The sequence below is a fragment of the Microplitis demolitor genome, chromosome 9, assembly GCF_026212275.2.
Source record: "Microplitis demolitor isolate Queensland-Clemson2020A chromosome 9, iyMicDemo2.1a, whole genome shotgun sequence".
Lineage (NCBI taxonomy): Eukaryota > Metazoa > Arthropoda > Insecta > Hymenoptera > Braconidae > Microplitis > Microplitis demolitor.
In genome coordinates, this window is record NC_068553.1 from 8,509,569 (window position 1) to 8,534,493 (window position 24,925).

At 33.1% G+C, this 24,925-nt stretch overlaps 1 protein-coding gene across 3 annotated transcripts in view; it reads left to right on the forward strand.

The window, feature by feature from the left end:
• The window catches only part of LOC103576305 (protein kinase C and casein kinase substrate in neurons protein 2), a 160,070-nt gene that overhangs the window by 94,544 nt on the left and 40,601 nt on the right, over positions 1 to 24,925 (forward strand). The gene's annotated exons all lie outside the window — the stretch shown is intronic.

Consider the following 24,925-nt stretch of genomic DNA (forward strand, 5'->3'; position numbering starts at 1 on the left):
AGTGACAGAGTGAATACGGGTTTAAATAAAATCCGTAATCACTTCTAATTTATTCCGGATTTTTAATAGTGTAACATCGTAATTAAATCGTAAATAAATAGAAGGCTAGAATATTATTACAAAATTTCAGATACTTTTGGTCTAGCACAGTTATCTTTCTAATGGTCTCGCTCGTTATCTTGCTGACAGTCTTGCTTTTCATCGTGCTGACGATTCTGCTCGCCATCTCGATTGACATCTTGCTGAAGGTCTTGATCGTCACCGTACTGACTATCTTGCTCAAGGTCTTGCCGACGATCTTGTTTGGCATCTTGCTGACCCTCCTAATCAAGATTTTGCTCGACATCTGTCGTATGATCATGCTTATGATCTTGAGGTCCATTTTTTTAATCAGATAAACAGCAAGATCAGTACCAAAATCGAAAATTATTACTGACCATTTCAGAATAAACAAAACGATTCGTCACTTTAAAAACTCTTTTAATCGTTTGAAAGCATTATGAATCGTCTATGATTACTTAAAACGATTAAATTTTTAATCGTTCCAAATCGTTTTTGATCTTCATGCAGGACCAGAAATTACTGTATATTATTTTACGATTAAAGACAATTCATGACGATTAAATTTTCAATCGTGTTTACTCCTCATAAATCGTTTTCTTTAATCAGGGATCTTCTTCATGGTCTTGCTAGTGATCTTTCTTGTGATACTGTTGATGATCTCTAGCTATTTATAAAAATTAATCGTCTTCAATAAATAAAAAATTTTGAAAATTTTATTTCTTCGAATGTCTCGTCTTCTTTATTTTTTTGCTATTACTTGATAAATTCACAAGCTTTTATTGACATAAGTTGTGCTAAGCTGATAGAAAATAATACTAGGAGAAGTCGTTCAAATAAGAAAATAATTAAGAATATTAATTTTAATATTACATTATCAATCGTATTACTATTTTTTTTTCTATTAAACCTAATTTCCGTTAATAGATTATTATTCGCTTGTTTTGCAATTTTTTTTTTGTATGTTTCCCTATTAGTTATCGTTTAAAATTTCGTTCGTTTTATTTTTTTTTCTATTTGAGCGTTGAAAAGGATCTTTATCGTGATTATTTGCCCGCTCAATGTTTACTTATTTTTTTTTTTGAGTTATTAGTTCTAAATTTTTCTCTATTAGATTTTCTGATCGAAGTTTCGTCGAATACCAAAGGTAAGTTCATAAAAGATTTATTTTTTTTATAGAATTTTTAACTTCATATAGTTAATTCCTTCTACAAAATTAGATATGGCGGCTGACAACCATCGTAATCTTGTTTACCGACGAATCTAAAGAGAGTTGCAACTCCCTGACCATTATTTCCGGCTCGAAGATAATCACGTACGCTGTATGTTATGCACAACAGCATTAGTTGTCTTAAAGAAATACACGTTCAAGCGTCATCTTCAATATGCTCAACACAAACTTCCTATCGACCAGTTTTCCCAACTGAACGCCACCTCACTAACTTGAGTAGTCTACATTCGGCATTTTTCCAAGACTTCACAAGCGCTTGCATCAAGTCTGATATTTGTTTTGACAAAGTTTGTCAACCCGCCTTCGTCACTGTCCTTGAAACTCATACACACAATAAAGTTCCGGACGCAACCACAATGTGCAAAACGTATGTGCCCACCATGCATGGTGAAACTTTAGCGGTCATTCGAGAAGAAATCGGAGATTGTCCGATTTGGGTTTCCGTCGACGAAACAACGGACTCGCAGTGTCGTACGTCACCAGTATTATTATTGGTGCATTGCACATTGACCGAGCTTCTACTGGGAGGCTGATTAGGTGCGGTGTAGTTGAAATAGCAAACGCGGCAAACATGGCTGAGTACGTCATCAGCAGCTTGAATGCGTTGTTGCCAGCCGGGTTTGATTCAAGCAGAGTTCTACTTTACTTGACAGATACTGCTCCATACATGAAGGCGTCTGCAGGACTTTTAATCCGGACCTACCCAAAACTCGTCAACGTGACATGCTTAGCACATGCGTGTTATATCATGGCAGAGAAAGTGAGAGAGTGTTATAGAGAGATAAATGACGTTGTTGCTACTGCTAAACAAGTTTTCTCAAAATCTAAAGCGCAGACTGATATTTTTAAAGCTACTCTCCCAAACATTTCTCTACCACCAAGGCCAGTGACTACACGTTGGGGCACATGGATCAAAGCTTGCCAATATTACTGCGTTTATTATGAGGATGTGAGACCAGTTTTTATGGATCTTGACGATAACAGCGAAGCTGTACATGATTTGCAGGAGAGTTTGGAAAGACCGGAAAACCTCGAAGAGTTCGAAGATATTTCTACAAAATTTTCATGTTTAGTTGCCGCTATCAAGCTATTGCAAATAAGAGGACGTAGTCTAGCTGAAATATGCAGATGTATTGCTGAACTAATTCAAGAATTCGAAGAAGATCTCGAAATTTATGAAGAAATTCGTGTTAAAGTTATCCAGGTCTTCGAAGACAACGAAGGATTCACGCAAATGGTCAGCATTAACAACTGCATAATCAACGATAGAATGGAAAACTTGTCAAACAATTGGACCGCAGATGACGCACTAAGAATGACATACGCCCCGTTGACTTGCGCAGATGAAGAAGGATCGTTTAATATCTACAAAGCATACTGCAGGGCTAACAGAGAGAGCATGAACTTCAGAACGTTGGGTCAGCATATTGTAATAAATTACAATAAAAACATAGGAGGAGAAGAAGAAAATATGGAAGCTGATTCTGATGAACAAGAATAAAAGTTTCTTCGTTTTCAGTCTTTTTTTTGATCATCAGCAAAATAGCAAGAACTTGAGCAAGATCATCAGCAAGATTACGTACAAAACCTTGAGCAAGATGGTCAGCTAGAACTTAAACAAGATGGTCAGCTAGAACTTAAACAAGATGGTCAGCAAAATCACCAGCAAGGTCTTGGACGAGATTACCAGCAATATCTTGAGCAAGATGGTTAGCAAAAGCTTAAACAAGACGGTCAGCAAGGTCGTCAGCAAGAATTTAAACAAAATCATTAGCATGACCTTCTTAGATAAGATCACCAGCAAGACCTTGACCAAGATCTTGGCAAGGATCACCAGTAAAACTTTGAGCAAGATGGTCGGCTAGACCTTAAACCAGACGGTCAGTAAAATCACCAGCAAGCTCTTGGACGAGATCACCAGCAAGACCTCAACTAAGATCGTCAGTAAGACCTTAAGCAAAATCACCAGCAAGATCCTAGGCGAGATCACCAGTAACACTTCAAGCAAGATCATTAGGAAGACCTTGAGCAAGATCTTGGCCAAGATCACCAGCAACACCTTGAGCAAGATGGTCAGCAAGACCTTAAATAAGACGGTCAGCAAGATCGTCAGCAAGATCTTAGGCGAGATCACCAGCAACACCTCAATCGGTAGCAAGATCACAAGTGGTTTTTCTCTTCGAATCATTTTTAAATTCGAAGAGTGGCAACTTTTACATGTCTGCAATGTTATTTATTCCCTTGTTTTTAAGTTCCTTGTCAGTTAATTGAATCGCTTAGATCGTTTGACATCTTTCAAATTTATAACCGCTTTTTTGTCCCTAATAATGTTTCATTTAATTTTTTCGCCCAAAGACGGAACTACCAGCATCATTGAGTCTAATTTAATAAAAACTCGACTAGAGCTCAATCATGTCACCATAAGATGGGGAAGACAATACGTGTCGGTTTTGATTGTAGCTGAAAGTGGTAAGGCTTAGGTTACAATTGTTTTTAAATTTCAATTAAATGATAAAAATAATTTTTTTTAAATTCTTAGACGATATTAATTGGTTAGAATCTTTAATTATTAATACCGATGGAATCATGACGGGTTTTTTGTCGAAGCCGATGCATACTGAACATTGCAGTCATTGTTCTTTGAGTTCTGCTAATGGTTTCATGGATGACTTTCCTTCTACTTCCGCTACTACTACTACTATTATTTCTACTACTACTACTGCTACTACTTATGCTTCGAATTCTACTTCTATTCATACTACTGTTGCTAAGGCTACTATTCTTACTACTACTGGTCTTACTTTTGCTATTGCTTCTATTTCTACTACGTCTACTGCTACTCCTTATACAACTAATACTACTTACACTACTACTACTACTTGTACTACTACTGCTACTACCGCCATTGCTACTTCTTTTGCTACTATTACTGCTAGCACTTCTCGGTCTACAAGTGCTAATACTACTGGTGTTTTGATGAGTACTATCACAGATCCAAGTACGTCGTCTTCAACATCGGATGTTGCTGCTCAGGTTATTGCCAATGGTCCTACATCTACGATGGAACCTAGTAGTAATACTTCTAGTGATGGCTTGAGGGTTCCTCAAACTTATGAAGGTAGCAGTATTAATACTGCTTTGGATGACGGCCGGGTTGAGTTGATGTAAGAAAGCAATGTACGTTTGCGACCTATCGACCTTCGAGATGTTCAACGGTTTAAGAACAAGCCAAAAGAACTGATTCGGGTGCTAATGCTAAGTATAGTAGGCTCTGAACGATTGAAGTTTCACACAGTTGGTAGTATTCAACAAGATGCTGCTCTTGCCAAAATTCGTGATACAATTGAAAGTAAGTAATTCTCATTTGTTCTATAAATTATCGATCGTTAAAAAATTAATTTATTGTTCGCATTGTTTCAGAGTTCACGTTACAAAATACGGACATAGAAAAACAACTGACAAGGGCGGAATTCAACAGATGTTTGACATTGTTCCTATATAATTTGAAAAATCCGAAGAATAAGAAACATGACGAACCATCCATGGAATGAAGTTTACTTACAAAGTTTATAGCAATTGATTAAAATTATTATTCATTAATTAATAAATAAAATTGAGTTAAAAGTTTCTTGTTTTTTTAGTATATGATTATTTACAAATATTATAAGTGATTATTTTTTAAGTAATTCTTAACGATCTCGACAGTGATCTTGCTCAATACTCTTTGTCTAATAGATATTTTAACGGTCTTGAAGGTTATGTTACTGATAATCTTCATCAAATTAACCAACTAGATTACCAGCGAAACATTGAGCAAGATGGTCTGCAAGACCGTGGACAATATGGTCAGCGAGATTACTAGCAATACCTTGAATAAAATGGTCTGCAAGATAACCAGCAATACCTTAATTAAGATAGTCAGCTGATGATTACCCGCCATACCTTCAGCAAGATATTCAGCTGGATTACCGGCAAGACATTGACCAAGATGATCAGCAAGACCGTGAGCAAGATCACCAGCAATACCTTCATTAAGACAGGCAGCTAACGATTTCCAGCAATACCTTCAGCGAAATAGCTGGATTACCAGCGAGACATTGAGCAAGATGATCTGCAAGACCGTGAGCAAGATCATCAGCAATACCTTCAGCAATATGATCAGTGACATTACCAGCAATGTCCTCAGCAAGACATTAAGCAACATGGTCAACAAGATCACCAGCAAGACATTGAGCATGATGGTTAGCAATACCGTGAGCAAGATCACCAGCGATACCTTCAGTAAGATGGTCAGCAAGATCACCAGCAATACCTTCAGCAAGACATTAAGCAATATGGTCAACAAGATCACCAGCAATACCTTCAGCAAGATAGTCAGCACGATCATCAGCAATACCTTGAACAAGATAGCAAGATCAACAGCAATACCTTCAGCAAGATAACGAGCGAGACCATTAGAAAGATAACTGTGCTAGACCAAAAGTATCTGAAATTTTGTAATAATATTCTAGCCTTCTATTTATTTACGATTTAATTACGATGTTACACTATTAAAAATCCGGAATAAATTAGAAGTGATTACGGATTTTATTTAAACCCGTATTCACTCTGTCACTTGGAGTTCAGAGTTTAGAAAAAAAAATCACTCTGCCTACGGCATGAATAGGAAGTTTTTTTTTCGCGGACTGATTTCGGAGTGCGTCAGCAAGATCACCAGCAATACCTTCAGCAAGATAGTCAGCATGATCATCAGCAATACCTTCAGCAAGACATTGTGGGAGATGGTCAGCAAGATGACCAACAATACTTTCAGCAAGATGGTTATCAAGATTACCAGCAATACCTTCAGCAAGATGTCCAGCAAAATTACTAGCAATACCTTGAACAAGATTGTCAGAAAGATCAACATCTATACCTTGGGCAAGATGGTCAGCGCTACATTGAAGAACCTAAAATTCAATTTAAACTACTTATGCATAATTTTTTTATTTTACTTTTTAATTTCGGGGCTTGGTTGACAAAGTTCTACTTATTTTGCTGCCAACCGTATTCTTATTTGACATTTATTTTAATTGGTAATTAATTAGAAGTGATTTCGGATTTTATTTAAGTCCGTATTTACTTCGTCACTTGGAGTTCGGATTTTAAAAAAAAATCACTCTGCATATAGTGTAAATGGGAAGTTTATATTTTCTACGGACTGATTTTGGAGTGGTTATTAGTGAAATCAGAATTTTCTCTGATTCGGAGTTTTAATATTAAAATAAACTCACTTCCGCAGTGAATTCCACTCCGACGAGGATTTAATCCACGTTAACATCGCAAATGTTTTTATAGTGGCATTTTTAAATCTTATTCTTTGAATTCCACGTTTTCTGCTGCCAACCTCTAATATATGGCATTCGAATTATTGGCTATAGAACGCATTCATTCACCTGAACTTGCATGCGTTCGTTAATTTTTTTTCTATTATTGCTTTAGAACTTGTTTTTTTTTCTCTTCTTTTTTTAAAGTTCAATTGTTGGCCCCAACTTCCAGGCCCTGCCCATTAGTCATTGACTAATGGGGCTTCTCAACTAAACGAGATATTTATCACCCGCGTGGTTGAACTTTGAACGCTGATTTGATACATATTTTGATTGATTTCGATGGGAGGATATTCAAAGAACACAAAAATGTAGAAAACCCACTTTCGTGAAAATGATGACTTATGGGGTTTCTCAAATCAACGATTTAGTTATAATTTTGGTTTTTTTATAAAAAATTTAGTAATAAAGTTTTACTATACTAATTTCACTTGGAAAATTTATTTTACTAATCTCCCTTTATTGTTTTTTAATTGACTATGAGCTGAGATGGATGACTTATCTTAGTACTCATTGTAGTTGTTACTGTTGATGTTGTTGTCATGGCCGAAGAGACGGTGAGAATTTGAGGTGAACCAGAATTAATAACTGGTAATTGTAACCAACTACGACTCAGTGGTCTACGTAGTTCTGCATTGTTAAGCCCTTGTTGTAAATTATCCATTTCAAGCATTTTGAATTGTCGGAAATATTATGAGTGATAAAGTTTTCTTTTGTTTAGAGATTCTTATAAGTTATAAAATTTCTAAATATATCTCTATACTATTATTTTCTATTGTAAGCGGATTATTTTGTGTATACGAAAGTTTATGTATCACTTTTATTGAAAAATAAGGCGAAAAAATTTTCAATTTTACTTCAAAAATAAATTTTTTCAAAGCAAGAGAATTTACTGTGTTGAACCAAAAAAAAGTTTTTGAATCAAGTGTTTCATTTTTATTGAATCAAGAAAGAAAATTCGAAAGATTATAATTTTTTTGAATCAAGTTAACTGTTTTTTTTGTGCATATATATATATATATATATATATATATATATATATATATATATATATATATATATATATATATATATATATATATATATATATATATATATATATATGTATATATTTATATATAAATATATATTATTCAGTCACGAGCTTGATTGTTTAAGAATCTTTGTGTACTTTCGCACCGTCCGGGAGCCCCCGAAATCGCAACTGATTACATACAATTTCTTGCTCATGGCCGTGTCAAGTCAGCATGAGAGCTCCGCTACCAGCCGGCCAGTGAAATTGGCGGCTAACTACTACTCATTGGTGCACTTTTAAGCCAATGAGAAAATTCGTTTAGACAGCCATGTTGTCCACATCATCATCGAGCGGCAACGAAAAAAGAAGACGCCGCCATGAAGTTTATTCCACTTCGTGCAGTCTAACGTACTACCACGTACTACTAACCGCTTTGAATATCCTTGATATTCTTACTAATAGTCCACTTAATTTGCTCTTAAGCGTTGTCGGAGAAGTTAACTACTGGATTTTTTTTTATTGATAATATGTAAAAAATTCCGTAGATCATGGAAATAACAATAAGAAAGCTCAATTCGGTCGCGTTTTTGAAATAAATAATAAAATTACAATAGGGGAGCCGAGACATCGTGTATTTTAATTAAAAAACTTCTATCTATTAATGTAAGACCCTATGATGACTGGTATTAAATTAAATGGCGATAAATTCTGAATAAGAAATGTCGAAAACCAATCTCCTGGGGCTTATTATATTCGCGAAAAAAATTAATTAAAAACAAAATAATTAGTTGTTTACATTTTGTCACGATGTCGGTAACAGAGCTGCAGAAATAGAGCTAGAGGGCGCGTGCAAGCCCGGGCTCAGTGGTTGTCATCTATTGCAATTTAAAATGTTCTCACCATTCCATGTTCGTTCTTACATTAACATCGTAATAATAGTACTCGCGTGGAGTTATTTTTTTTATTATTTATTAATTTAATTTTTTGAAATGAAATTGAATTAATAAATAATGAAAAAAAATAATAATAACTTCTATAACACAGAATAGTGAGAACATTTTAAATTGCAGTAGATGACAACCACTGAGCCCGGGCTTGCTCGCGCCCTCTAGCTCTATTTCTGCAGCTCTGTTACCGACATCGTGACAAAATGTAAACAACTAATTATTTTGTTTTTAATTAATTTTTTTCGCGAATATAATAAGCCCCAGGAGATTGGTTTTCGACATTTCTTATTCAGAATTTATCGCCATTTAATTTAATACCAATCATCATAGGGTCTTACATTAATAGATAGAAGTTTTTTAATTAAAATACACGGTGTCTTGGCTCCCCTATTGTAATTTTATTATTTAATTCAAAAACGCGACCGAATTAAGATTTCTTATTATTATTTTCGTGATCTACGGAATTTTTTACATATTATCAATAAAAAAAAATCCAGTAGTTAATTTCCCCCTACAACGCTCAAGAGTAAATTAAGTAGACTATAATTGTTTTTGGGTTTAATTCCGCTGAAAAATAGTTATTATATTCTCAATATCTAACTAGTAAATTAAGGCTACTATTTATTGAGTATATAGATTTGTTTGCGATGAATTAAATCAAATTAATTTACCGCGTTTTTGCCTTCCGCTAAGATCACGTGTCTCTCGTTATACGTGATCGTCTTATTTTAAGTTGGATTCGCTTTCGTGTACATCGTTATTTCTACTATTAAATATTAATTCTCACAGTTTTTAAGTGCATATAGTAAAAAAAAGGCTCTATGATTATTTTTGATTAATTTCGTGTAATTTTTATTATTAAATTTCATTATACCTACGTCAGAATCCCACAGATCATTTGCTCACTTTACATATATATATATACACTAGTCTCAAAAATTAAGGAATAGAAAAAAAATTCAAAATTTTTGGGTAATTTTCAACATGCTGTAACTCGGTGAAAAATGATCGTAGAGTGATAATAAAAAAAGCAAATTGTAGCCTCAAGTTTTTAGTTTTTAGATCTGGACCTCAAGTTTTTTTATCATGCACGGTTCCGGAGTATCTTAAGAAAACCGACGAAATAAAAATTTTCAAAATTTTGGCTCGTCTTTTAACAAGCCTATGGGCTTCAATAATTTTTTTTGGATAATCTGACTTTATAAATCTTTCAGGAAATTTTATGTCCTTTAATTTAGCGGCCTTAAAAAGTCTCTTCGACGATTTGGCGCCGAGTTATCATTGATCAAAACAAAAAAGTCCATTTTAGCTCATATAATCAATAACTCCGGACGTATTGGTCGTACGGATAAAGGAAGTAGGGTTTTCAAAACTGAAAAACATTCTCTGTGAGACAAAATTAGTGGCTTCTGATGGAAAATTTTTTTGAAGCGATAATGTTTATTGAAAAACAGGTAAAAATTCGCATAATTAAAGATATTCGGAAATCTTGTTATAACTTTGTATATAACGAATGAACAAAGGATATCGTCGTTTTTTTTTCAACTTCAAAGTGTCCTGAAAAAACCCTGAAAATTTCAAAGCGCTGCAATTTTTCTTTCTTAGTGTCCCGAAGCTTTAGATTGATCGATTTTGCCAAAAATCACCATAATTGGTAGTTTCTCGGTTTTTTACCGTCGGTATGTGTGTAAGAAGCGTAAATTCGACCGAGCAACCTCCACGTGATACGCTTTGGGTAACGCTAATGCTGGCGGTAAAAAAAAATTAAGGAATTTTTTTAGACAATTATATATAAATCATTGCGGATACAACAAAAAAAAAATTTTGAAAAAAAAAAAAAACTTTTAAAAAAATTTTTTTTTATTTCAATTTTTTTCGATAATCAATCTTTTTGTTCAAAAAAATTAGGATTATTGGTGAAAAAAACATTTTGAAATCGAAAAAATGAACAAAAACCGAGAAACTACCAATTATGGTGATTTTTGGCAAAATCGATAAATTTAAAGCTTCGAAACACGAAGAAAGAAAAATTGCAGCGCTTTGAAATTTTTAAGACTTTTTCAGGGCACTTTGAGGTTGAAAAAAAAACGACGATATCCTTTGTTCATCCGCTATATCCAAAGTTATAGCAATATTTCCGAATATCCTCAATTATGCGAATTTTTACCTGTTTTTCAATAAGCATTATCGCTTCAAAATAAATTTTTCCATCAAAAGCCACTAATTTTGTCTTATAGAGAATGTTTTTCAGTTTTCAAAACTCTACTTCTATTACAGGGCATAGAATTTCCTAAAAAAGTCATAAGATCAGATTATCCAAAAAAATTTATTGAAGCTCATGGACTTGTTAAAAGACGAGCCAAAATTTTGAAAATTTTTTTTCGTCGGTTTTCTTAAGATTACTCTGGAAGCGTGCATGATGAAAAATTTAAAGGTTCAGATCTAAAAACTAAAAACTTGAGGCTACAATTAGCTTTTTTTATTTTCACTCTGCAATCATTTTTCACCAAGTTACAGCATGCTGAAAATCACCCGAAAATTTCGAATTTTTTTTCTATCCCTTGATTTTTGGGACTAGCAAATGTATATATATATATGTATATTTTTTTTTATTTTTTTGATGTACATTGAAAAATCGAAAGGATGTCTTAAAATATGGTGACAGTTGAATTTTGAGCTCTTAATATTGATATTTAAAGGTGGGTTTTGATAATTTTCGATTTTTCATTTAGTAACATGGTAAAAAATACATAACTTCCGAAAAAATCAAGATACCAAAAATCTCTTCTGAAACATTTTGAAGCAAATTTACTAATCTACAAAAAAGCTACAAAAATGTTTTTTGTGTTTCCTGAAAAATATTGTTTTCTTGACTTATGGGGTTTCTCAAATTAACGATTTAAGTGTTGAGAATAGAGTTTTCATTTCACATAACTTATGCATTTCCGATTAAGTATTTCTTTTATTACTTGTGATGTTTCGAATGTACCTGTACGTCCTGCGATTATAACTCGTCTTGTGATCCATTTTATTATGTATGTATATTTTCGTTTCTCAGCATAATGAGTATACACAAACATTGGGCAGACTTTAAATATAATATCAATAACCGTCTATAGATATAACCACGCTATTCAAGGCTAGTTTGTCAATCCAAGATTTTAGTTATACATAATTAAATTAGTATTGCTCGTACATGTATATATGAATGTACTAACAATATTCGATCTGCGGATTAAGGATCTCGGATTGAAAAACTGGCCTTCAAAGAATGGTTCAACCCTAGTATAAATGAACAATGGTTGCCCTCGTTTTAAACTAAGAGCGAGTTAGCGAAAAGCCAGGGCAGTGCTGAAAATTTTCGAAAAATCTACCATTCATTCTGGCTTCCAGGTGGCATTTTTTTTAATTAAAAAGTCCACGGGCCGTTGAAAAATTCTATCTGCTATACCAATGCATAGGTCGTTTAGCAAATTTATTCAGCTTTAATTCGGTTTTTTTAACCTTGTAAGACAATTTGTCGCGGAGATACCAGCCTACAAACAAAAAAGGATCCTTATTGCTTTGATCATCGATATCTCAGCTACCAATAATCGCACGGTAAATTGGGAGGCTGCGTTAAAAACTTGAATGAAGTCCCTACATAACCCTTTTATCATTTTTTGGAAAAAAAACAGTTTTTTATTTTTAACAACCATTAGAAGTAAGTACACAGGAACGCCTTCTTGGTTTTTTAGTAAATCAACCGCTATTCTGCAAATATCAATGAAAAGACTAATGTTGCCAGGTAATTTTTTTAGCTTAATGCACCCCCAATAACCCTGTGAAGTTTTTAATTGATCTATCGAACCGTTTTTTTTTGGGGGGGGGGGGGGTGATCGAGCAAACTTTTGCTGAACAGTAAAAGGAACAAGTTTTCTTCCTTTAATTTTGAAACCATCATCAAAATAAAAAATCATCATTTTTAACTTTCCGCTAAGAAAATCGATGATTTTTATAAATTTCGGGAAGTTATTGTTTTTACCCCGATTTTCGAAAATCGAGTTTTCACCAGATATTGACGTTTTGAGGTCCTGGGAAGCTATTCTGATTATTTTTAGAATGATGTCCGAGTGTCTGTATGTATGAATGTGTTTATGTGTGTGAATGGTCTATAACTTCTTAACTAATGAATCGATTTGGATGGTTAAGGTGGCAATCGAAAGAGCTTATTGGCCATCAACTTTCTTGAAAATTTCAGATCATTTGATCAAGTAGACTCGAAGATATTTGCAAATTACGAAAAGAAATAATTATTTTTTTTAGTTTTTCATTGATTTCTCAAAAACGAGTTGAACAATCGACTTCAAAATCTAATCGGTTCTAGAACTTAATATAATGCGCCGATTGCAACCTTAAACATCAAAATCGGTTCATTAGTTCAAAAGATATCGGCGCTTGAGAATTAAAATAAATAACATAAAATTTTTTTTTTCCCGTAGTGTCTAAAGATACAGAACAAAACCTGTATTTGGAATAGCCTATCGTATGGCACGTTATTTTGCCGCACGCTTATTCCTTATTCTATCCCACCTATTTCTGTACACTTATCCACGTCGTTTTTTTCCGGATAAATCAAAATATAATGGACTAAAATGTCCGACGCCCGGATTTTTTTTTTTTAGTTTTTTGTTGATTTCTCAGAAACGAGTTGAACGATTGACTTCAAAATCTAATCAGCTCTAGAAGTTTATAAACCGCTTCGAATGTGACCTTAACCATCACAATCGGTTAATTCGTTTGAGAGATATCGTTGGAGAAAGAAATGGTATGTAACGATTGATACATACGAATTGCGATTTAACTTCTAAAATAACATTATTCTTTTTTTATTTTCTTTATGAAAAGATATACTAGCCGCACCCAAAATCTTCGTATTAAGATCCTCTCACCTTTTGCAGGTACCTATGTAAGTGCATGCACGATGAGTAAGAATAGACAAAGATCGATAGATAAGACAATATACCTGCCTCACTCTCTCTCCATCAAAAAGGGCAGAGCCCCTTTCTCAAACCCAACTACGTCACCTAGCTGTATACTCATCTTGCATCCACATTACCTGCGTACATCTATTTACAATACATTCATAAGAGAATGTGTATGCGTGTACGGGCGTAGTACCGAAAAATATGTATAGCTGCGACTCAGCGGGACACCTGCACGTGTGCACCGGTCCTCTAATTAACTCAACGGTCATAAAAATTTTACGACCATCCAATTTCCATATTTCGAAATCGCCGCGTATGTTCTAATGATATGACTAAACTCGGACCTATGTACATGATTATTCGTTTTGTATTAGAGCACTTACACATTCTTTGTTGTTTACAAAAACGATATCATCCAATTTCCATATATGGACTTTTCTAAATTTTTAGAAAGCTATACCCGGAACTGCGTACTTAGTCATTTGTTTGTCGAAGATGATGAGCTGTACCCAACGATTGCATCAGAAAACACATGACTTTCCCATCAAAACTAGAGTATATAAACTGCCGAAAATCTAACGAAGGCAGTCAATCGCTAATCTGAACGAACCTCTGTCGGATCTCGAGTCAATCGCTAATCTGAACGAACCTCTGTCGGATCTCGAATCAATCGCTAATCTGAACGAACCTCTGTCGGATCTCGAGTCAATCGCTAATCTGAACGAACCTCTGTCGGATCTCGAGTCAATCGCTAATCTGAACGAACCTCTGTCGGATCTCGAGTCAATTGCTAATCTGAACTAACCTCTGTCGGATCTCGAGTCACTCGCTCCGAAGTTCTATAAGTTAAAATCTCCGATTAGTTCTATCGGCCCAAGTCCGACTAGTACCGCGAATCAGAGATAAAATCTTAATCGTTGTCCACGTGACGGTCCACCGCCTAGGCAATCGGGCTCCTTGGCCAAATACTTAGATTTTAATCTTGCAAAAATCGCGGTCGATTCGACTCACCAGGATCATCGGTCTCGTGACGGTCTATAGCCTAGGAAACCAGACTCCTAGATCGAAATCCTAAATAAAATTAAATACTCATACTCGTACTCGACAGATAGGGGAGTGTATCCGCTTGGCACCCCAGTAGCTCCGAGTCCGAAAAGTGCATCAAATTCCGCTGAGTAAAATCCCTAAGCCACGGGCAGGGCCCAGCGAATTAAACAAAAACAATTCCGCGATCATAAATTCAAAGTGGTGAATTGTGAGAGAGTGTGATCAGCGAGATTGTAAACCACCTCAAGCTGAGTGGTGAGTTAATCATAATTGTTAATTTTAGTACACACATGTGAACAACATTATACTTTTATAAGAATATACAGATTCTTTTTTTTTTTTTAAAAATCATCTTTCTCTTATTTATACCTCTTACTCTAACATTCCTAAGTTAACGGGTACAGAAAGAGACAGACGTAAAAGAACAGGGACTTCTCGAGGGCCCATATTCACCTACCTGCTTCCCTCTCGCTTTAAAATTCCTGACCTACCCTAAAGCCACGCAGGTCAACGATCGGGATTGTCTATCGTACTTCCGCTCGGTACGAAATAGACTTATTTAGTAATCAAAACTTGCCAAATATTAAACATTCTCACACTAGCCACGTGACGGTCTTATTAGGCTCCTTGGTTGAGTAATAGAATAAATATTGTGGGTAATTTTACTAAATAATTAATTAATAATAACCTTTCGCCCGTCGCCTTCATTCTCTCCGATCGTGACAGGTAAAAAACGTTTTTTTTTTTCGATTATCTTTGAAGTGACTCATCCGATCATTTTCAAAATCTATTCAGCTCTAGAACTTAATAAAACGCGTTGATTGTCACCTTAACCATCTTAATCGATCAATGCATTTGAGAGATATCTTTGGAGAAAAAAATGGTGAAAAACGGGTTTTTCTAAATATCTTCGAAACGGCTGAACCAATCGATTCCAAATTTTATTCAGCTCTAGAATTAAAAAAAATGCGCTGATTGCTACCTTAAATGTCAAAATCGGTTAATTAAAAAAATATCAGTGTTTGAAAGTTAAAAAAATAACATAAAATGTTATTTTTTCCGGATAAATCAAAATATAATATGCTAAAATGTGTCTGATATCATACCAACTCTTTCTCTTTATAATCTCTTTCGATCATCATATATTGACATCTAACTTTTTATTTAGATTCAATCATATTGTCAGCAAGAAATTGAAAAAACTCAGTTTTTAATATTTTTCTCGGATATTTCATATATTGGATTTAGATTTAAATCGTTTACTTTATACCATAGCCCAATGGTCAAATGGCAATAATAATAAAAAATACAATTACGTAACATGCTTATAAAATACATAGTATGCAATAGAAATTTCTCACAATCTTCATAATCTTTATAATCTTTATAATGGGTGCTTAAAAATTTCCATTATCAAAATACCATGCAATGTAAGATGGAAGCCAATACTATGTGAGATTCGACTCAGTCCTATTTTACGCAGTCCCATCTTGGATGGAACTGAGTACAATCTTGGATGGGACTGAGTTGAATGTACATTGTAGTCACTACAATGTAGATTGTAGTAGCTCCAATGTGAAAATTTTTTTCTCAGCAGATGGGACTCAGTACAATCTGACATTGTACCCAGTCGAATTTCATTCGTTCCGTGTACGTTTTTGTATTTTTAATTCAAGCATTTTCGGCAATTATTGGAAAATAGTCTTTGCACTTAATTAAAATTGGGACTGACGGACGAGCTTCTTCAATGAGTGCGCCCGACGACAAGTCAAAAAACTGATACTAATACTCATTGGGGTTACGGCTCGGGTGACTGACCAGCCGCGGAAAATTACGACTTTACTTGATGAAAATAGCATATTAACGCATTGAGTGGAGGGTGCTTTCGACAATGAGTGTGATTGGTTCATGAGCCGTTAGGCGAGTGTTGCCAACACACAAGTGTCGAAAGCCTTTCTTACTCAATACGTTACAATAGTTTTCGCATCAAATGATAAAAAAGAATGTCCTTTATTGGTAATAGAAGGACACTACATTAAATTTAATTTTTTAATTAACCTAAAATAATATTAAATCGTGTTAATATAAAATCAATTCTTGTATTTTTTTCGATAAAAAAGATTATTCAATAATAATAGTAACAATTAAATGTGAATTAATTGATTTTTATAATAACTTGAAATTATTTTCATCGTTACCTACATATAGGATTAGGGTGCTTCGTTTCCGACGAAAGTATTTTTTCGTTGCTCATCAAGCAAAATATTTTTTTTTATGCTAAAACAAAAATTCCTGCCAAGTTTGAGCTCTTAATTCAAATCTTAAATATTTTCCATTTGATTTCAAAGATTTCCGATTTAAAATACACGTAAATTAAATTACTTTTTTCTTAATTTTCTAATACTCAGCTGCATTTTATGATATCAACGTGATTTTAGTCGCAAATTGTAGGGCATTTGGTGTTCTTTAAAAGTGCCCATAGTTACTCAGCTGTATCTCTAGCAGAACTCGGAAACTCTGGACTTTAGCGGCTTGACTCAAAGGACCATTTTTGAAGGGAATAAAATTTCCTAGAAAATTCCTACTAACATTCTTAGTGTGCTTTCATTAGTTTACGTTCTGCAAGCTGAAAATAGTCCATTCCATAGGAAAAATAAATAACGGACACAAGTGAAACAGCTAGAATTACAGCTAAGTAACTATGGGTACTTTTGAAGAATACCAAATGCCCTACAATTTGCGATTATAATCGCGTTGATATCAAAAAATGCAGCTGAGTATTAAAAAGTTAAGAAAAAAGTAATTTAATTTACGTGTATTTTGAATCGGAAATCTTTGAAATCAAATGGAAAATACTTAGGATTAGAATTAAGAGCTCAAACTTGGTAGGAATTTTTGTTTTAGCATAACAAAAAATATTTTGCTTCATGAGTAACGAAAAAAATACTTTCGCCGGAAACGAAACACCCTAATATAGGATACTCAGCAAAAATAACTAGTTTCGAGTCCCGTTCATATAATGAATTGTACTTTATCATTAAATACAGTAAGATGATTTTCTATACTCTGGAACTTCCGATGTCTTAACTTGAGACGACTGTTCATTGGGTTTTCTGTTGGATCGTTTGATGACTAATAATCAGTATATCTATATTAGGGCGTTTCGAAAAAAAAAAATTTTTTTTTCTCGAAACCATGTTCAAAATTTTCGTTTAGATCCCAAAATAGGCCTCTGAAAATATGAGCCCTTAATATTAGTATTAAGATTATGTGGATCGCGCTTCTCGATTTCCAATAAAAATAACACAGGTGTAAAATCGAGAGAATGCACAAAAAGATTCTGGTGTAGGTGTGGTTAATTCAATAATTAACAATCAACCCAAAAATTACAGATGATAAATTAGCTCTTTATTTAACAATATGTATACTGAAAAACTTTTGAGTAAAATACTTGATAGCGAATGCAACTAGATATATACGTGATAGCGAATGCAAACTATATTAAATTCACGTATAAAAACTCGACACGTGATCGATAGCGGATCAGAACGCGTTGAAATTAATTACTGTTAATTATACGCGAGCGACAATTCTCAATAAATAGCAGCCTTAGTATACTGTCTAATTATTGAGGATAATCAAACCTAAGTTAAGTGAAATTATATTACAAGAATAATTTATCTGAGCGAAGCGGTCAGACGGATAGCTGTATTTGTACTGATCAATCCACGATGAAGATCGATGTGATGAAATGGCGGCTTCTTCCTCCGTTGCCGCTCGGTGGTGACATGGACAGAATGGCTGTCCCAGCGAATTTTCCCATTGGCTTAAAAGCGCACCAACAGGATGTAGTTAGCCGCTAATTTTCCTGATTGGTCCGCTGGTAGCGGGACCCTCATGCCGACTTGACACGGCCATGAGCTAGAAATTGCATGGGTCGAGCTCAAATAGCAAGTGACCCGGCACTATTCTGACCTTGAAGTCAGTAGCGAGTTCGGAAGCTCCCGGACCTAGCGAAAATACTCGAAGCTATTCAAAATGATTAAGCTCGTGACTGAACAACAGGTAAAAAAAATTTTTTTTTTCTGATTATTGCAAACTAATGAACCATAAATTGCACTGCTATGTATATCAAATATTTTTGTAGAGAATTGAATGCTCTACGACAAAAGGCTTTTATTATTTTTTGATAAATCAATCTGTTCGAAACTTATTGGATTTAATTTATGATAAAGGAAAATTGTGGTTTTCCACGGCTGGTCAGTTACTCGAGCCGAAACCCCAAATAAGTACCCGTTAGAGTTTTTCGACTTGTTGCCGGGTGCGCTAATTGAAGAAGCTCGGGCTTCTGTCCCAAAATGAATCAAGTGGGGAGGCCATTTTCCGGAAGTTGCCGAAAATGGCCAAGCTGAAAATATATAACAACAGGACAGCAGCAAAATCGGGGAGAGTCGATCGAGCCGACAAGCCTAACGGACGTCCATCTGCCGTGAGCCTTATCCAGAAGACCGGAAACCAAGGAAAGACCAAGGAAAGCTAGATAGACGCCAATAGTATCATACGGTGAATAAGTGCAAAGTTTAGTGTTAATATCGAAGTGCTGTGCGTAAATTAATTCTCGGCAGGTAAGCCAGAATTATTAAATTAATTAACATCGAGAATAAAGTTATCAGAAGTGTTAACAACTTTGCGTCTTCAATAGAGCAAATTCTCGGCGGGGGAAGCCAGAATTTATTGTAAAGAAATAAAATAATAATTAACCACGTGTTTGGTCAAATAATTCTCGGCAGTGAGGCCAGAATTTATGAATCATTAATTGTAAATTAAGGAGTAAAATTTCTCGGCAGGAGGCCAGAAATTATAATAGTTATTAAGTCATTGTTATATAATAAATTAATCGGTAATTTAATAAGATAAAATTTACAAGAGTGAAAATCAAGTGCTGTGAAAATCGTGATAAAAGATTGAGATTTTAATTAATTAAAATTGCGAGTAATAAGTTGATGTCTGTAAATTGTTAAAAGAAATTAAAATTGAATGCGGAGAAAGACACGAAATAGAGAGAGATAGACTGAGACGCGTGAAGTAGAGATAGCGTCGGTCGCTCGAGTCAGTAAAATCTATCACTTGATGAAGAAAAAATATTAAATACTGGGAAATTTTTGTGAATTAAAGTAAATGATTATAAACAAAAGAAAAAATTAGTAGTCACTAAATTTAATTCTTAAAATCGGAATTCGTAATTTGGCAAATTTAAATTGTGTGTGTATGTGTGCGTGTGAGTTAAGTCCAGTGGACAGTAAATTGGTTAAATAAAACGTGCGTGTGTGTGTGCAACATAAAATGATTCCAGGGGGATTTTTAATTAATTATTTTGAAATAATTAGATCCAGGGGATCAGGTCGGTGACCATTATAAATAAGTCCAGGGGACTCAGTGTTAAATAGATCCAGGGGATCAGGCCGGTGGCCAAGTTTATATTAATAAGTTCAGGGGACTCAGTTTTAAATAGATCCAAGGGATCAGACCAGTGGCCAATTAAATATTTCAATTCGTAAAGTCCAGGGGACAAATTAATCAATGTAATAAAGTCCAGTGGACTCCGTAGTTAATAAAATAATTATAAGTGAAGTAAAACCCGGTGGGAAAAAAAATTGTTTTGTTAATTATATTAATAAAAATATTGTGTAATAAATTTAATTCCTCCTCCTTTCTCACTCTTGTAAAATTCAACGACCCTGAATTTTCTAAATTTAACATCTCCGGTTCTGGAAGGCCGAGTCTTATCTTCCAGTGGCGCCCTTATTCAGATTAATTAATAAAGAGTCCAAATTTGTCATAGGACATTTTTGTAGACAATTTTATTCCTTACAAATTATTTTCAGTAAAGTTCATTCATATTCCGCATTGTTTTCTAGTTATTTTCATTTTAATGCCAAGCTCATAAAAATAAATCTGATCGATTTTGAGAACTTATTATTAAAATGAAAATAACTAGAAGAAAGTGTGGAATTCGAATGAACTTCATTTGAAGTAATTTGTGAGGAGTGAAATTGTCTACAAAAAATGTCCTATGACATTTTTTGATAAGTCTAATAGTTTTACTGGAAAAGTAAAAAATCTCGAATTTAATATAGATTTGACTTCCCACTCCAATAACTTTCAAAGAGATAGATTTTTAACAAAATAAGAAGAGATTTTTTTTATAGAGCGTTCAATTCTCTACAAAATATTTGATGGACACTACAGTGCAATTTATGGTTCATTAGTTTCAAAAATCGGAAGAAAATTCATCGTTTTTATAAAATTTCATAAAATTTTGCATAATTTCGAAAAACTTCACAAAGTTTTATAAAATTTATAAAATATTACATAATTGTTATGAAGATTCCAAGGACTTAGTGTTATGAAATTTTTATAAAATTTCATGAAATTGTATGAAGTTTTACGAAATAATATAAAATTCTATAAAACCGTGTAATTTTACATAATTGAAGCTTTGGCCTCATACGAAATGTTACAAAATTTCATGAAATTTCATTAAATTATGTGAAATTTTATGAAAATTATCTCTTGGTTTTCAATTAATTTTTAAACATATTTTTACAATTTTATAGCTCAATGAAACTACTAAAATCCATGTAATTTCAAAACAGTTTAGAAATTAAAATAAAAATTTTTACTAGTACTCCGTCAGATCTTGATAGTAAATATGTAAAATTTTTATAATATTTTATATGATTTTATAAAATTTCATACAATTTCGCGGGATTTCATAAATTTTTTAAAAAATTTATGAAAGTTCATATCAATGACTCCTTGGAATTTTAATAACAATTGTGTAAATCTGAATGAATTTTTCTTAAATTTGCCTGCTTTTACAAAATTTATGAAGTTTTATAAAACTTCACGAAATTTTATGAAAATTATTTTTTGGCTTCCAATATAATTTCATGAAATTTTTTAAAATTTTGTCAAGTCTTATAAAATTTTATATAATTTTTCCAGATTATATAAAATTTTATAAAATTTCATGAAAATATTCTTTCTCGTGTTATAATATCGCGTTACAGATGCCATAAAGGTGTATGCCTGCAGAATATGCCGCTGATAAGCCAGAAGGACGTAGGATACAAATTTTTCTTTTCAGAAATTGACGTAATTATGTTCTATAAGTATAATAGATACGAAAAAAATGTAATGTCCGGAACCATCTTGATTGTGACCTAAAAGTATTAGAATGATAAAACTTTTTTCGTTAGTTGAATAAAAAAAATTTTTGTTTTGAAAAAAAAAAAAAAACGAAATGTTAAAAAAATTTTTTTTCACAGTATTATACTTTTAGAACATAATTACGTCGATTCCTGAATAATACTCTTTTCTCACCTCCTGCCGGAAAGCGTCAATTTTTGTCTTAACAATTTCATGTAATCTGAAACATTTCTTACTTTACTTCCCTAGATGTGTAATATACTATTTTTATACGCCCTTATGGCTCCTGGTACCAATGCCGGGAGCCGTAAATGCGTATAAAAAAATTTTTGATTTTCGGAAACTATTTTTTTTGTCTCAGTTATACTTATGAAATATAATTACGTCAATTCCTGAGAAAAATAATTTTTACACGCCTTTATGGCATCTGTAACGCGATGTTCTATACCACATTATGCAATTATCATTTCCTTCAAAATTATATAAAATTTTATAAAATTATTTAAAATTTCGTATATAATTCTAAAACTCCATAGCTCGATCAATAAACTATTTATTCATTCGCGATCATGTACGTGGCTCGGCGCAGTGGATAGCAGCAAGGACTTCAAATCGAAAGGATGTAGGTTCGAACGCAGCAGTCGCCAGGATTCTTTCGTCCATAAAAAATATAATTAGTCTATCTCAGTAATAGGGTGGGTTGAAATAAAACTTTTTTTTGTTTTTCTTAGCATGGGGGTAGAATTTGTAATTTATAAAAAAAAAATTTTTTTCGAGAAAAAAAATTTTTTTACTTAACATTTTGAAATGGCCCACTCGTTTTTAAAATAAATAATTGATCAAACGGGGTAGTTCCAACGAAAAAAATGTTTTTTTTTTTGTCCAAAATCGTGGAAAACATCTAATAATTGTCGAATGTGATTTTTCTTACACCGCTTTCATTTTAATTCAAAAGAAAATGCTTTTCATTTTCGGATTTTTCACTTAAACTACAAAAATAATAAGAAAAAAATTTTTTAAACTTCTAACTCTCAATTAGCTTTCGGGGGGACACCCTACAGATTCCAGAACATCATTTTTATATTTTTTACTACAACCCATTCTCAAGTTATTGAAAAGTCGGGTTTTGTACTTTCAATTTAATATTATTGAATTTTTATTATCGTTAATATTGTATTAATATTTTTCATAAATTAATTTTGTTGTTATTGATCACTTATAAATAAAAAAATATTCAAAACTCTAATTTTATTACAAATTTTCATAAAATTTTCGATTAAACACTTCGGAGTTACTAATTAACTTTTTTCTTATCAATAGCTTGAGAACGGGTGGTAGTAAAAAATATAAAAATGGTTTTCTAGAATCTGTAGGATGTCCCCCCGAAAGCTTAATGAGAGTTAGAAGTTTAAAAAAAATTTCTCTTATTATTTTTGTAGTTTAAGTAAAAAATCCAAAAATGAAAAGAATTTTCTTTTGTTACGTTTTGGGAAATTACCCAAAATTAATTAAATATAAAAATAATTTTTAATTATTTAATTTTATCCAGGTTTGGCCTCGTTAGAGTGTCTATAGACCCCTGGTGGGCCGTGGTCGTCGATTATTTTATTAATTATTAATTTTAATTGTTTTTCGCGATTTAAAGTATTTTTGTTGCCGGTTCCAACTCCATATAATTATTTTTACAATAACAGGTGAATGGTAGGAAAATTGGCAGGAAATTTGAGGAACACCCGAACTGCTGTTGAGCGCTCAGGGTTATAGGACAGGGTGGAACAGCTGATAAGCGCTTGCCCCTGGGTGGTAATAATGTTATGGACAGGCCATGGTGTAGGTGAAAATATTGGGGTGCCAATTGGCACCCCACAATAAGGTTAAATTAATTTAGGATTAATTATAATTTATTAATTATGGCTGGAGAGCAGAGGTTTGAGCTCCATGAGCTCTCTCGTAAGACTGACTATTTCGTCACTATAAAAATATAATAAAGCCAACAGAGTTGAAAAAATGTTGACGCTGCATCTCAGGTTCCCTGTGAGAGAATCGTCGTAGCCCGGGTCTCATGCATCGTCATCTGTTTTGCCTACCCGCGAGCCACGGCGACTCTCTTATCATAACCGATTTCCGTTTTATTGTATAAAATTATTTAATTAAATATAATTAATTTAATTTAATCAATAAAATATTACGGGAACGTAATACTTTTAAATTAAAATGAAAGTGGAGTAAAAAAAAAATCACATTCGACGATTATTAGATGTTTTCTACGATTTTGGACAAAAAAAAATTTTTTTCGTTGGAACTACCCTGTTTGATCAATTATTTTTTTTAAAAACGAGTGGGCCACCTCAAAATGTTAAGTAAATGAATTTTTTTTTTCTTGAAAAATTTTTTTTTTATAAGGTACAAATTCCACCCCCATGCTAAGAAAAACAAAAAAAAAAAGTTTCAACCCATGTTACTCAGTAATGCCTTCATCCACTAGATCCATGTGTAAGATCTAATTGCAATTGTTTTTTTCGTGATTTAATATTTTTTTCGAAAAATTAATGGTGACTGTAGAATTTTATGAAACTTCATAAAATTTCATAAATTTTCTTAAAATTTTATCAGACCATTTTCAGCATAAAATTTTATAAAACTATGAATTTTTATGAAATTTCATGAAATTTCATGAATTTTGATGGAATTTTATCAAACTATTTTCAGCATAAAATTTTATGAAATTTCATAAAAAAAAATTTTCCCGGGATCTTTAACCAATCAAAGATATGCTTCCTTAACATGAGTTGCAAAAATAATTTTTTACCTCGTTACAAATATTAATATTAAATATTCAAAAATTATTGCTTATAAAAGTCCAGTCCTCAGACTAGGTGTAAAAGTTGTTATGTTCACCATAATATTTTTCCGTTGATTTTTTTCATATGTTAAAAAAAAAAAAAACGTAACTTATTTATTGTAAAATTTTAATTTCTTGAATTCGATATTCACATTACATCATAATAATCTGAGCTCGAAAACGTTCATCGCATTGTTTTCGAGCTTCGTAAGCTTGATAACAACAGAATTTCGGAATT